This window comes from Pleurodeles waltl, chromosome 6 (genome assembly GCF_031143425.1).
Source record: "Pleurodeles waltl isolate 20211129_DDA chromosome 6, aPleWal1.hap1.20221129, whole genome shotgun sequence".
Classification (NCBI taxonomy): Eukaryota; Metazoa; Chordata; class Amphibia; order Caudata; family Salamandridae; genus Pleurodeles; species Pleurodeles waltl.
The window spans coordinates 85,867,853-85,882,075 of NC_090445.1; the positions used below are offsets into that span (position 1 = coordinate 85,867,853).

The 14,223-nt window shown below is 49.3% G+C and overlaps 6 non-coding genes across 6 annotated transcripts; 3 read left to right on the forward strand and 3 right to left on the reverse strand.

The window, feature by feature from the left end:
- Positions 1-933: 933 nt before the first annotated feature.
- On the forward strand, positions 934-1,043 carry TRNAL-CAA (transfer RNA leucine (anticodon CAA)). The gene is made up of 2 exons: positions 934-971; positions 998-1,043. It is a non-coding gene; the product is annotated as a tRNA-Leu (tRNA).
- A 297-nt stretch (positions 1,044-1,340) lies between these two features.
- TRNAK-CUU (transfer RNA lysine (anticodon CUU)) lies at positions 1,341-1,413 on the reverse strand. The gene has a single exon. It is a non-coding gene; the product is annotated as a tRNA-Lys (tRNA).
- Positions 1,414-7,060: 5,647 nt separating this feature from the next.
- Positions 7,061-7,170, forward strand: TRNAL-CAA (transfer RNA leucine (anticodon CAA)). Its single transcript has 2 exons — positions 7,061-7,098; positions 7,125-7,170. It is a non-coding gene; the product is annotated as a tRNA-Leu (tRNA).
- A 297-nt stretch (positions 7,171-7,467) lies between these two features.
- On the reverse strand, positions 7,468-7,540 carry TRNAK-CUU (transfer RNA lysine (anticodon CUU)). The gene has a single exon. It is a non-coding gene; the product is annotated as a tRNA-Lys (tRNA).
- Positions 7,541-13,187: 5,647 nt separating this feature from the next.
- On the forward strand, positions 13,188-13,297 carry TRNAL-CAA (transfer RNA leucine (anticodon CAA)). The gene is made up of 2 exons: positions 13,188-13,225; positions 13,252-13,297. It is a non-coding gene; the product is annotated as a tRNA-Leu (tRNA).
- A 297-nt stretch (positions 13,298-13,594) lies between these two features.
- TRNAK-CUU (transfer RNA lysine (anticodon CUU)) lies at positions 13,595-13,667 on the reverse strand. The gene has a single exon. It is a non-coding gene; the product is annotated as a tRNA-Lys (tRNA).
- Between the last annotated feature and the right edge of the window lie 556 nt (positions 13,668-14,223).

Consider the following 14,223-nt stretch of genomic DNA (forward strand, 5'->3'; position numbering starts at 1 on the left):
ATGCACATATACTTATCTGTGTGAAAACAGTGTGCTGTAAATGGGTGTGTCACTTGTTCACATGGGCAAAGTTTGACTCCAGGCTCATGTTCAGGGGTGGGTTCCACTCGCCGGAGGAATGTCGGGCTTTTTTCACTTTTAAAAGCAAGAGAAGCCAGCTTTGAGCTACCGTGCCAGGTAGATCGCCTGGCTGACCATGGACCTCACTGGATGACCCCTGCTGAAAGGGGAAAGTCCACGCTGCAGCAAGCGCCCACTTCTCTTAGAGGCCAACTCAGCAGGAAGATGCGGTGGGGTAGCCTGCAATCCGGCCCATGTGCGGCTGGCGATTTCTGCCAGGGTATTTGGTGTTTATCTTCTGCTGCGGCTGGGAGCGGTAGCTCTCAGAGAAGGTGGTCCGTGCCTGTTGAGAGCGGTGATATATTTTTTCTAAGCACTTGCATGGTTGACTTTAGCGGAATGGAAGATTGCATGCTTAAATGCATCCTGCTCTCCGGTGTGTCGCTAAGAGGCAGCAAGTGCAGCACCTAGAAGGCGCCAGACGTAGCGCCCCCGGCCTGCACTCCAGAGGCCGGGGTAATTGATAATGGACCCTGCTGAGCAAGTGCGAGGACAGCGGCCCTGGGTGGCTGTGGGGGCGCAGCAGGGTGCCGTGGCGCGCAGTTTGGGTTCCCTGCAGCCGGCACGAGCCTCTGAGGAGGAGCGAGAGACGAGCACTGGAAAGGCAGCGGAGCCGAGGGCTGCGGTTCCTGGTTGGTGTAAAGCGGGGATTAGGGTTAAAGAGTGTGAGGTTGGGCCCTCGGGCCCTGGCTGCCAGGTGAGACACGAAGGTGTGTCCTGCTAAAGGGCACCCCGATAAAACCCAGAAACAGAGCTCGCGGAGGCGTGTCACATGCGTGATGATATCATATCCGGCCTCCACCTATCTCAGTTGTCAGGATGGCCGAGCGGTCTAAGGCGCCAGACTCAAGAGCTGTCTCTTCCCCTCAGCTGGGTGTTCTGGTCTCCGATTGGAGGCGTGGGTTCAAATCCCACTTCTGACACAACATTGTTTTTGCTTACTTAAACTCTCCATATTTACACACAGGTCATGGGAGTGCGGCGCAGCAGCGGAGTTAGAGGACGGGGAGCAGCGACCCCCTACAAGTGTGAACATGAAGAGAGCTCTCGTCCCCGCCCGTGTGCAGACATAAAGAGCTCTCGTCCCCGCCCGTGTGCAGACATAAATAACGAAATTGTAAAGTGAAGTCCCGAAAGGGCGCTGTTAATTTTTATAAAACCACTGTTGGAGGTGCGAACCCGAAGATTAAAAAACAGTACAGCACAAAAAAATGTATCAGCGCCCAACGTGGGGCTCGAACCCACGACCCTGAGATTAAGAGTCTCATGCTCTACCGACTGAGCTAGCCGGGCCACATTAAAGGGCCCTTGCGGTCCTATTTTAAAGCTTCCGCTTCCAGTGCTGCAGCTCCCTCTGTCTCTACCTCTCGCTCTGCCTCAGTCTCATCACACCCCCTGCCTGCCTCTGGATGGACCAAGCTGACACTCCACACTCACTGCTAGGAAGCCGCCTCTCCGCTCCCCGTTCGCCCTCTCCCTTCACTTCAATGGAAATATTCCAAAGCAGACGCTCTCCGCCTCCAGCCCCTGGCACCCCTGGCAGCTCTGCACCTCTGCAGGAGGCTCAAGGACGCGTGTCTGTCCAGCAGCTAGAGAATGGGGCTTTTCTGCATCTCATTTATACTTCCTTTTTTCGCTGGATTCAAGGACATGACAAACACACACTCCCACAGAGAGACTGTGAAGGACAGACTGAGCCCGCAGCGCCTCACAGCCGGCCTACAGTGAGCTACAGCAGCTGAACACAGTCAACGTACAACTCAATAGCACAGCTACAGGGCGCTTGTGAGGCCCTGGCAGGGACTGTCTCAGAAGGCCACACTGGCGCAGTGCAAACAGCTGCACCAAAGCTGCGCAGAAGCATCACAGGAACAGACTGGCACAGTGCAGACAGCTACACCACTGTAATCAAGAAGCACCTCAGGTACAGGCTGGTGCAGAACAGACTGGTGCAATGCAAAGCCCTGTACCCTGGAGGTGTGGAAGGATCACAGGTGCAGACTGGCACAGGACAGGCTCGTGCAATGCAGAGAGCTACAGCACTGATGTGAAGTGTCAAGATACAGACTGACACAGGGCAGACTGGTGCAATGCAGAGAGCTACAGCACTGATGTGAAGTATCACAGGAATGGCTGGAGCATAGTAGACTGCTGCCATGCAGAGCTACAGCACTGATGTGAAGCATCACATGTGCAGACTGGCACAAGGCAGACTGGCACAATGCAAAGACCTACAGCACTGATATGAAGCATCACAGCTACAGACTGGCACGTGACAGATTGGCACAATGTAGGCAGCTGCAATATGGTGTTTAATAAGCCTCACAGGTGCAGACTGGCATAGGGCATAGCTACAGCACTGATGTGAAGTATGAACGTCGGGACTGGCACAAGGTAGACTGGCACTGTGCAAAGATTTGAAGCATGGAGCTGTAGAAGGATCACAGGTGCAGACTGGCATAGGGCTGACTGACACAAAGTAGAGACCTAAAGGACAGATGGGACCTATCACAAGCACAGACTGGCATAGGGCACGCTGGCATAATGCAGAAAGTTACAGCACAATTCATATATGATGATTTTATATGTATTATTGAGATAGCCATCCATATTTTTTCTTAATAGTCAATAGCAGATTATTAGCACTGTTTCCTTTCATTAACAGGATCGGATAACAAGGGCGCATGAGTACTAGGAGAGACGATACCGGCATGGAACGTGCACCAGGGTTCGGTTGGTGGCTTCAATTTGTTTTCTTCGTTGGAGTTGGAAGATTTCAATTCTTAGAGTGCAGGTTATTTTGTTTGGTTATTGCAAAGAAAGATGAAGGACTAAGGAGGCAGAGATATTTATATGGAGAGCAGGCCTGGGATTGGGCATGTTATGGACTACTGGGAATGTTGGGATATGTAGTTTTTAACATTGATTGGCTGCTGTGACAATCCGCGCCTCCGTGTCCTTAATAGAATTGAAAATTCGTGACGCAATAGCTAGAATTTTTGGGGATTAAAGTACAGGTTTCTGGATGTGTTTAGAGGAGGCAGGGCTAAACCCGGCTTTGAGGCACCTTTCGTGAGTGGAAAGCGCTGTGGAATATGATGGGAGAGATTGTGAGGCAAACTGCAGGAGTTGTGTTTTCAAAGCCTGAGTAGTATTGGTGAAAAGCAGGAAGTCTGTAAAAAAAATTGGAATAAACCTTAAACAAAAAAATACTGATTGCTTAACTGGGGGCTCGAACCCGTGACCCTGATATTAAAAGGCTCGTGCACTACCAAGTGAGATAACCCTGCTCCTTTAGATAGGCTTGGGCAATATATCTCTTTTCTGTGATGCACCAGGGAGTGTTGTCAGTAGAAGTCATTTCTTTTTAAGACCTCTGACTTCAGTCATGATCCTCTCCCTTTCTCTACCTCTTGCTCTGCTCCAGTCTCATTGACCACTTTCCCTAGACCTGCCTCTAGCTACAAACATGCATCTCTCTCGCTCAGCCTGTCTCAGGGTATATACATGTATCTGTCTCTTTGGACCTGCCTCTGGGTACATACATTTGTCTGTCCAAACTTTCCTCTGTGCACATATATGCATCTGACTCTCTGGATAGGACTCTGGTTACATATATGCACCTGTCTCCGCTTACAGTCGCCTGCCTGTCTATGTCTCTTTACTTCAATGGAAATACTCTAAAGCAGCCCACCCCCTGCGCACGTCCCTACCTACTTTGCCGTTCTCAAATGCCACTTTATTAGTGGAATTTATTCTATTCTAAGCAGGCCTCCCCCCACACTTTACTACTGGCTTGTGGCCCTCCCTGAGCATATTAGCCTGCTTTGAAGTTTGTCAGCTTTACTTCCCACTTTATTTGAAGTTCCTATTGGCAGTTTCCTCTGCCCCTTTCAAATTCCCACTTTTCTGACCTGACACTCTACAGCAGTGCTTCCCAACCTTTTGACTTGTGTGAACCCCCACTTTATCACTACTGGAACCTGGGGACCCCCAATGAACCATTATTGGAATCTGGGGACCCCCCACTGAGTCATTACTGAAAGCTGGGGACCTAATCTGTTACTATTATTTGATTTTCTAAGTAATCACGGCCCCCAGAGGAGGCTTTGCGGACTCCTAGGGGTCCCCGGACCACAGGTTGGGAACCACTGCTCTACAGCATGGATGGTTATGAAGGAGAATCTGGGGAAGTTACCTTTTATGATGACTCCGTGGGGTCATTTGAGCGAGACCTTGTCTATGCCCTCGATGCTGGTGTTCGGCACACAGTCAATGTGGCCTTAGATAAAGCTACCCAGACGATTAAGCATCTCTTATTGGGTTTCACTGATCAGCAGGGCTGGGTCCCACATTGCAGCAGCCAGGAAGAGCTGCCGTTTTCGCAAGACCCTTCCGGCTCAAGTTCTGTTGCAAACCCTCACCAAGCTGATTTGAACAAATTGTAGAATCCTTGACTAGGGCGAACTGTTTCTCATCCTCATAGTCTCTTCATCTAAGAGCTGAGAGTAAGGAGGATTCAGATTCCTCGTCTTCCTCTAACAATCCGGATAAGGACACTGATTCTCCTCCCTGTAAATGAAAAGCCAAATCACGGCACACTCAAGTGGCTTCTCAGCCTCTGAAAGTACTCACTTTCGAACCCGAAGATACTGTCCGCCCTAGATCTTACTCCTGGGCTCCGCCTTCGGAGGTAGCCAAATACGTTCAAGCACACATTCGGCATTGTTTCGACAAAGATGTCAGGTCTCGGCTGAGATCTGAATGTCCTAGACATGATTTTCCCTCAAAGGTTACTGAGACTACGGAGATAGATCCCACCCTGGTAACCTATCTTAAGAATTTCTCCAAAGACCTTAAAAAGGGCATTGATCGTGCCTGGTGAGGCTGTCATGACAAACTCCTGGATGTCTCAGGCCCTCCTACTAAGATCTTGGAGCTGGGTTTTTAGGCTAAGGCATCAGGTATCCCTGTTAACTCTGAAGTTCTGGTTGGTTGGGCCCAGAGAGCCTTGTGCTTTCTGGAAAACCCAAAGTGAGCTATCTCTAGTGAGTGGCGGCGCTCCATTTTTAATCAAGATGGATCCCAAACTGACAGATTTGGCCTCGTCTGAATCAGGTCCTTTGGCTGAGGTACTGCTTTTTGGCTCTCCTTTTCTCAAGGAACTTTCGGGGTGCCACAGCGCACAGTTTGGGAATCACTGCTGTCCACGCTCCAGCACCATTTCCAGGGAAGTGTTAATAAACTGAAAACATTTTTTTTACAAATAAAGAACAGGGCGGTAGTATTTATAGTGACTGTGTTTCACAAACTTGAGAAAGTTGGCTCAACAGAAGAATTAAAGTGACTGCTTCACAGCAGGTGGGAGGCACTGTAATCCAGAACTGGACCTTAACACCAAGGACCCTGGGTAGAACAAAGAGGCGTTATGAAGTTGATTCCACAAAAATCATTCATTAAAAACTTTTTGTTTTTGTGTTCTAAAAGAAAAGTGCCAAGGAAAACAATTCTATAATTTATTACTTTACACCAGGCTCACTCTGAAACATTCTTAACCTAAACTTTATACAACCACAGAACCCATTTGTTAAAAATGTGTATTTGTATTAATGTTCAAACAGACCAAAACTCCATAATAAAACATTAAATATAAGGTGCACAATGCTCTGTGGATACTGAGCAGATACTGGAACACAGTATGTAATGTCATCTTATTTTGTGTGCATCTTGTGAACCAGTGAAGTAAGGAGAACACTTGGTAAATAAGTAGCCTCTCAAAATATAACTTCGTATGCAGCCTCATAAATATAGGTTCAATCAATGTAGAATTAACATCGGGTCTCATAATGGCACAAAATGCCATCCGTACCTGTAATACCTTCGTAGACTGGGAAACAGCTGATTGGTTCATGCATCGAAAGAAATCTGGCATATAGGGTAACAACTGAAGCTATTCGTCTCTGTTCTTTGTTTTATTTCTAATAAAAGATCTGGAATTAAAAAATGTATGCACATATACTTATCTGTGTGAAAACAGTGTGCTGTAAATGGGTGTGTCACTTGTTCACATGGGCAAAGTTTGACTCCAGGCTCATGTTCAGGGGTGGGTTCCACTCGCCGGAGGAATGTCGGGCTTTTTTCACTTTTAAAAGCAAGAGAAGCCAGCTTTGAGCTACCGTGCCAGGTAGATCGCCTGGCTGACCATGGACCTCACTGGATGACCCCTGCTGAAAGGGGAAAGTCCACGCTGCAGCAAGCGCCCACTTCTCTTAGAGGCCAACTCAGCAGGAAGATGCGGTGGGGTAGCCTGCAATCCGGCCCATGTGCGGCTGGCGATTTCTGCCAGGGTATTTGGTGTTTATCTTCTGCTGCGGCTGGGAGCGGTAGCTCTCAGAGAAGGTGGTCCGTGCCTGTTGAGAGCGGTGATATATTTTTCCTAAGCACTTGCATGGTTGACTTTAGCGGAATGGAAGATTGCATGCTTAAATGCATCCTGCTCTCCGGTGTGTCGCTAAGAGGCAGCAAGTGCAGCACCTAGAAGGCGCCAGACGTAGCGCCCCCGGCCTGCACTCCAGAGGCCGGGGTAATTGATAATGGACCCTGCTGAGCAAGTGCGAGGACAGCGGCCCTGGGTGGCTGTGGGGGCGCAGCAGGGTGCCGTGGCGCGCAGTTTGGGTTCCCTGCAGCCGGCACGAGCCTCTGAGGAGGAGCGAGAGACGAGCACTGGAAAGGCAGCGGAGCCGAGGGCTGCGGTTCCTGGTTGGTGTAAAGCGGGGATTAGGGTTAAAGAGTGTGAGGTTGGGCCCTCGGGCCCTGGCTGCCAGGTGAGACACGAAGGTGTGTCCTGCTAAAGGGCACCCCGATAAAACCCAGAAACAGAGCTCGCGGAGGCGTGTCACATGCGTGATGATATCATATCCGGCCTCCACCTATCTCAGTTGTCAGGATGGCCGAGCGGTCTAAGGCGCCAGACTCAAGAGCTGTCTCTTCCCCTCAGCTGGGTGTTCTGGTCTCCGATTGGAGGCGTGGGTTCAAATCCCACTTCTGACACAACATTGTTTTTGCTTACTTAAACTCTCCATATTTACACACAGGTCATGGGAGTGCGGCGCAGCAGCGGAGTTAGAGGACGGGGAGCAGCGACCCCCTACAAGTGTGAACATGAAGAGAGCTCTCGTCCCCGCCCGTGTGCAGACATAAAGAGCTCTCGTCCCCGCCCGTGTGCAGACATAAATAACGAAATTGTAAAGTGAAGTCCCGAAAGGGCGCTGTTAATTTTTATAAAACCACTGTTGGAGGTGCGAACCCGAAGATTAAAAAACAGTACAGCACAAAAAAATGTATCAGCGCCCAACGTGGGGCTCGAACCCACGACCCTGAGATTAAGAGTCTCATGCTCTACCGACTGAGCTAGCCGGGCCACATTAAAGGGCCCTTGCGGTCCTATTTTAAAGCTTCCGCTTCCAGTGCTGCAGCTCCCTCTGTCTCTACCTCTCGCTCTGCCTCAGTCTCATCACACCCCCTGCCTGCCTCTGGATGGACCAAGCTGACACTCCACACTCACTGCTAGGAAGCCGCCTCTCCGCTCCCCGTTCGCCCTCTCCCTTCACTTCAATGGAAATATTCCAAAGCAGACGCTCTCCGCCTCCAGCCCCTGGCACCCCTGGCAGCTCTGCACCTCTGCAGGAGGCTCAAGGACGCGTGTCTGTCCAGCAGCTAGAGAATGGGGCTTTTCTGCATCTCATTTATACTTCCTTTTTTCGCTGGATTCAAGGACATGACAAACACACACTCCCACAGAGAGACTGTGAAGGACAGACTGAGCCCGCAGCGCCTCACAGCCGGCCTACAGTGAGCTACAGCAGCTGAACACAGTCAACGTACAACTCAATAGCACAGCTACAGGGCGCTTGTGAGGCCCTGGCAGGGACTGTCTCAGAAGGCCACACTGGCGCAGTGCAAACAGCTGCACCAAAGCTGCGCAGAAGCATCACAGGAACAGACTGGCACAGTGCAGACAGCTACACCACTGTAATCAAGAAGCACCTCAGGTACAGGCTGGTGCAGAACAGACTGGTGCAATGCAAAGCCCTGTACCCTGGAGGTGTGGAAGGATCACAGGTGCAGACTGGCACAGGACAGGCTCGTGCAATGCAGAGAGCTACAGCACTGATGTGAAGTGTCAAGATACAGACTGACACAGGGCAGACTGGTGCAATGCAGAGAGCTACAGCACTGATGTGAAGTATCACAGGAATGGCTGGAGCATAGTAGACTGCTGCCATGCAGAGCTACAGCACTGATGTGAAGCATCACATGTGCAGACTGGCACAAGGCAGACTGGCACAATGCAAAGACCTACAGCACTGATATGAAGCATCACAGCTACAGACTGGCACGTGACAGATTGGCACAATGTAGGCAGCTGCAATATGGTGTTTAATAAGCCTCACAGGTGCAGACTGGCATAGGGCATAGCTACAGCACTGATGTGAAGTATGAACGTCGGGACTGGCACAAGGTAGACTGGCACTGTGCAAAGATTTGAAGCATGGAGCTGTAGAAGGATCACAGGTGCAGACTGGCATAGGGCTGACTGACACAAATTAGAGACCTAAAGGACAGATGGGACCTATCACAAGCACAGACTGGCATAGGGCACGCTGGCATAATGCAGAAAGTTACAGCACAATTCATATATGATGATTTTATATGTATTATTGAGATAGCCATCCATATTTTTTCTTAATAGTCAATAGCAGATTATTAGCACTGTTTCCTTTCATTAACAGGATCGGATAACAAGGGCGCATGAGTACTAGGAGAGACGATACCGGCATGGAACGTGCACCAGGGTTCGGTTGGTGGCTTCAATTTGTTTTCTTCGTTGGAGTTGGAAGATTTCAATTCTTAGAGTGCAGGTTATTTTGTTTGGTTATTGCAAAGAAAGATGAAGGACTAAGGAGGCAGAGATATTTATATGGAGAGCAGGCCTGGGATTGGGCATGTTATGGACTACTGGGAATGTTGGGATATGTAGTTTTTAACATTGATTGGCTGCTGTGACAATCCGCGCCTCCGTGTCCTTAATAGAATTGAAAATTCGTGACGCAATAGCTAGAATTTTTGGGGATTAAAGTACAGGTTTCTGGATGTGTTTAGAGGAGGCAGGGCTAAACCCGGCTTTGAGGCACCTTTCGTGAGTGGAAAGCGCTGTGGAATATGATGGGAGAGATTGTGAGGCAAACTGCAGGAGTTGTGTTTTCAAAGCCTGAGTAGTATTGGTGAAAAGCAGGAAGTCTGTAAAAAAAATTGGAATAAACCTTAAACAAAAAAATACTGATTGCTTAACTGGGGGCTCGAACCCGTGACCCTGATATTAAAAGGCTCGTGCACTACCAAGTGAGATAACCCTGCTCCTTTAGCTAGGCTTGGGCAATATATCTCTTTTCTGTGATGCACCAGGGAGTGTTGTCAGTAGAAGTCATTTCTTTTTAAGACCTCTGACTTCAGTCATGATCCTCTCCCTTTCTCTACCTCTTGCTCTGCTCCAGTCTCATTGACCACTTTCCCTAGACCTGCCTCTAGCTACAAACATGCATCTCTCTCGCTCAGCCTGTCTCAGGGTATATACATGTATCTGTCTCTTTGGACCTGCCTCTGGGTACATACATTTGTCTGTCCAAACTTTCCTCTGTGCACATATATGCATCTGACTCTCTGGATAGGACTCTGGTTACATATATGCACCTGTCTCCGCTTACAGTCGCCTGCCTGTCTATGTCTCTTTACTTCAATGGAAATACTCTAAAGCAGCCCACCCCCTGCGCACGTCCCTACCTACTTTGCCGTTCTCAAATGCCACTTTATTAGTGGAATTTATTCTATTCTAAGCAGGCCTCCCCCCACACTTTACTACTGGCTTGTGGCCCTCCCTGAGCATATTAGCCTGCTTTGAAGTTTGTCAGCTTTACTTCCCACTTTATTTGAAGTTCCTATTGGCAGTTTCCTCTGCCCCTTTCAAATTCCCACTTTTCTGACCTGACACTCTACAGCAGTGCTTCCCAACCTTTTGACTTGTGTGAACCCCCACTTTATCACTACTGGAACCTGGGGACCCCCAATGAACCATTATTGGAATCTGGGGACCCCCCACTGAGTCATTACTGAAAGCTGGGGACCTAATCTGTTACTATTATTTGATTTTCTAAGTAATCACGGCCCCCAGAGGAGGCTTTGCGGACTCCTAGGGGTCCCCGGACCACAGGTTGGGAACCACTGCTCTACAGCATGGATGGTTATGAAGGAGAATCTGGGGAAGTTACCTTTTATGATGACTCCGTGGGGTCATTTGAGCGAGACCTTGTCTATGCCCTCGATGCTGGTGTTCGGCACACAGTCAATGTGGCCTTAGATAAAGCTACCCAGACGATTAAGCATCTCTTATTGGGTTTCACTGATCAGCAGGGCTGGGTCCCACATTGCAGCAGCCAGGAAGAGCTGCCGTTTTCGCAAGACCCTTCCGGCTCAAGTTCTGTTGCAAACCCTCACCAAGCTGATTTGAACAAATTGTAGAATCCTTGACTAGGGCGAACTGTTTCTCATCCTCATAGTCTCTTCATCTAAGAGCTGAGAGTAAGGAGGATTCAGATTCCTCGTCTTCCTCTAACAATCCGGATAAGGACACTGATTCTCCTCCCTGTAAATGAAAAGCCAAATCACGGCACACTCAAGTGGCTTCTCAGCCTCTGAAAGTACTCACTTTCGAACCCGAAGATACTGTCCGCCCTAGATCTTACTCCTGGGCTCCGCCTTCGGAGGTAGCCAAATACGTTCAAGCACACATTCGGCATTGTTTCGACAAAGATGTCAGGTCTCGGCTGAGATCTGAATGTCCTAGACATGATTTTCCCTCAAAGGTTACTGAGACTACGGAGATAGATCCCACCCTGGTAACCTATCTTAAGAATTTCTCCAAAGACCTTAAAAAGGGCATTGATCGTGCCTGGTGAGGCTGTCATGACAAACTCCTGGATGTCTCAGGCCCTCCTACTAAGATCTTGGAGCTGGGTTTTTAGGCTAAGGCATCAGGTATCCCTGTTAACTCTGAAGTTCTGGTTGGTTGGGCCCAGAGAGCCTTGTGCTTTCTGGAAAACCCAAAGTGAGCTATCTCTAGTGAGTGGCGGCGCTCCATTTTTAATCAAGATGGATCCCAAACTGACAGATTTGGCCTCGTCTGAATCAGGTCCTTTGGCTGAGGTACTGCTTTTTGGCTCTCCTTTTCTCAAGGAACTTTCGGGGTGCCACAGCGCACAGTTTGGGAATCACTGCTGTCCACGCTCCAGCACCATTTCCAGGGAAGTGTTAATAAACTGAAAACATTTTTTTTACAAATAAAGAACAGGGCGGTAGTATTTATAGTGACTGTGTTTCACAAACTTGAGAAAGTTGGCTCAACAGAAGAATTAAAGTGACTGCTTCACAGCAGGTGGGAGGCACTGTAATCCAGAACTGGACCTTAACACCAAGGACCCTGGGTAGAACAAAGAGGCGTTATGAAGTTGATTCCACAAAAATCATTCATTAAAAACTTTTTGTTTTTGTGTTCTAAAAGAAAAGTGCCAAGGAAAACAATTCTATAATTTATTACTTTACACCAGGCTCACTCTGAAACATTCTTAACCTAAACTTTATACAACCACAGAACCCATTTGTTAAAAATGTGTATTTGTATTAATGTTCAAACAGACCAAAACTCCATAATAAAACATTAAATATAAGGTGCACAATGCTCTGTGGATACTGAGCAGATACTGGAACACAGTATGTAATGTCATCTTATTTTGTGTGCATCTTGTGAACCAGTGAAGTAAGGAGAACACTTGGTAAATAAGTAGCCTCTCAAAATATAACTTCGTATGCAGCCTCATAAATATAGGTTCAATCAATGTAGAATTAACATCGGGTCTCATAATGGCACAAAATGCCATCCGTACCTGTAATACCTTCGTAGACTGGGAAACAGCTGATTGGTTCATGCATCGAAAGAAATCTGGCATATAGGGTAACAACTGAAGCTATTCGTCTCTGTTCTTTGTTTTATTTCTAATAAAAGATCTGGAATTAAAAAATGTATGCACATATACTTATCTGTGTGAAAACAGTGTGCTGTAAATGGGTGTGTCACTTGTTCACATGGGCAAAGTTTGACTCCAGGCTCATGTTCAGGGGTGGGTTCCACTCGCCGGAGGAATGTCGGGCTTTTTTCACTTTTAAAAGCAAGAGAAGCCAGCTTTGAGCTACCGTGCCAGGTAGATCGCCTGGCTGACCATGGACCTCACTGGATGACCCCTGCTGAAAGGGGAAAGTCCACGCTGCAGCAAGCGCCCACTTCTCTTAGAGGCCAACTCAGCAGGAAGATGCGGTGGGGTAGCCTGCAATCCGGCCCATGTGCGGCTGGCGATTTCTGCCAGGGTATTTGGTGTTTATCTTCTGCTGCGGCTGGGAGCGGTAGCTCTCAGAGAAGGTGGTCCGTGCCTGTTGAGAGCGGTGATATATTTTTCCTAAGCACTTGCATGGTTGACTTTAGCGGAATGGAAGATTGCATGCTTAAATGCATCCTGCTCTCCGGTGTGTCGCTAAGAGGCAGCAAGTGCAGCACCTAGAAGGCGCCAGACGTAGCGCCCCCGGCCTGCACTCCAGAGGCCGGGGTAATTGATAATGGACCCTGCTGAGCAAGTGCGAGGACAGCGGCCCTGGGTGGCTGTGGGGGCGCAGCAGGGTGCCGTGGCGCGCAGTTTGGGTTCCCTGCAGCCGGCACGAGCCTCTGAGGAGGAGCGAGAAACGAGCACTGGAAAGGCAGCGGAGCCGAGGGCTGCGGTTCCTGGTTGGTGTAAAGCGGGGATTAGGGTTAAAGAGTGTGAGGTTGGGCCCTCGGGCCCTGGCTGCCAGGTGAGACACGAAGGTGTGTCCTGCTAAAGGGCACCCCGATAAAACCCAGAAACAGAGCTCGCGGAGGCGTGTCACATGCGTGATGATATCATATCCGGCCTCCACCTATCTCAGTTGTCAGGATGGCCGAGCGGTCTAAGGCGCCAGACTCAAGAGCTGTCTCTTCCCCTCAGCTGGGTGTTCTGGTCTCCGATTGGAGGCGTGGGTTCAAATCCCACTTCTGACACAACATTGTTTTTGCTTACTTAAACTCTCCATATTTACACACAGGTCATGGGAGTGCGGCGCAGCAGCGGAGTTAGAGGACGGGGAGCAGCGACCCCCTACAAGTGTGAACATGAAGAGAGCTCTCGTCCCCGCCCGTGTGCAGACATAAAGAGCTCTCGTCCCCGCCCGTGTGCAGACATAAATAACGAAATTGTAAAGTGAAGTCCCGAAAGGGCGCTGTTAATTTTTATAAAACCACTGTTGGAGGTGCGAACCCGAAGATTAAAAAACAGTACAGCACAAAAAAATGTATCAGCGCCCAACGTGGGGCTCGAACCCACGACCCTGAGATTAAGAGTCTCATGCTCTACCGACTGAGCTAGCCGGGCCACATTAAAGGGCCCTTGCGGTCCTATTTTAAAGCTTCCGCTTCCAGTGCTGCAGCTCCCTCTGTCTCTACCTCTCGCTCTGCCTCAGTCTCATCACACCCCCTGCCTGCCTCTGGATGGACCAAGCTGACACTCCACACTCACTGCTAGGAAGCCGCCTCTCCGCTCCCCGTTCGCCCTCTCCCTTCACTTCAATGGAAATATTCCAAAGCAGACGCTCTCCGCCTCCAGCCCCTGGCACCCCTGGCAGCTCTGCACCTCTGCAGGAGGCTCAAGGACGCGTGTCTGTCCAGCAGCTAGAGAATGGGGCTTTTCTGCATCTCATTTATACTTCCTTTTTTCGCTGGATTCAAGGACATGACAAACACACACTCCCACAGAGAGACTGTGAAGGACAGACTGAGCCCGCAGCGCCTCACAGCCGGCCTACAGTGAGCTACAGCAGCTGAACACAGTCAACGTACAACTCAATAGCACAGCTACAGGGCGCTTGTGAGGCCCTGGCAGGGACTGTCTCAGAAGGCCACACTGGCGCAGTGCAAACAGCTGCACCAAA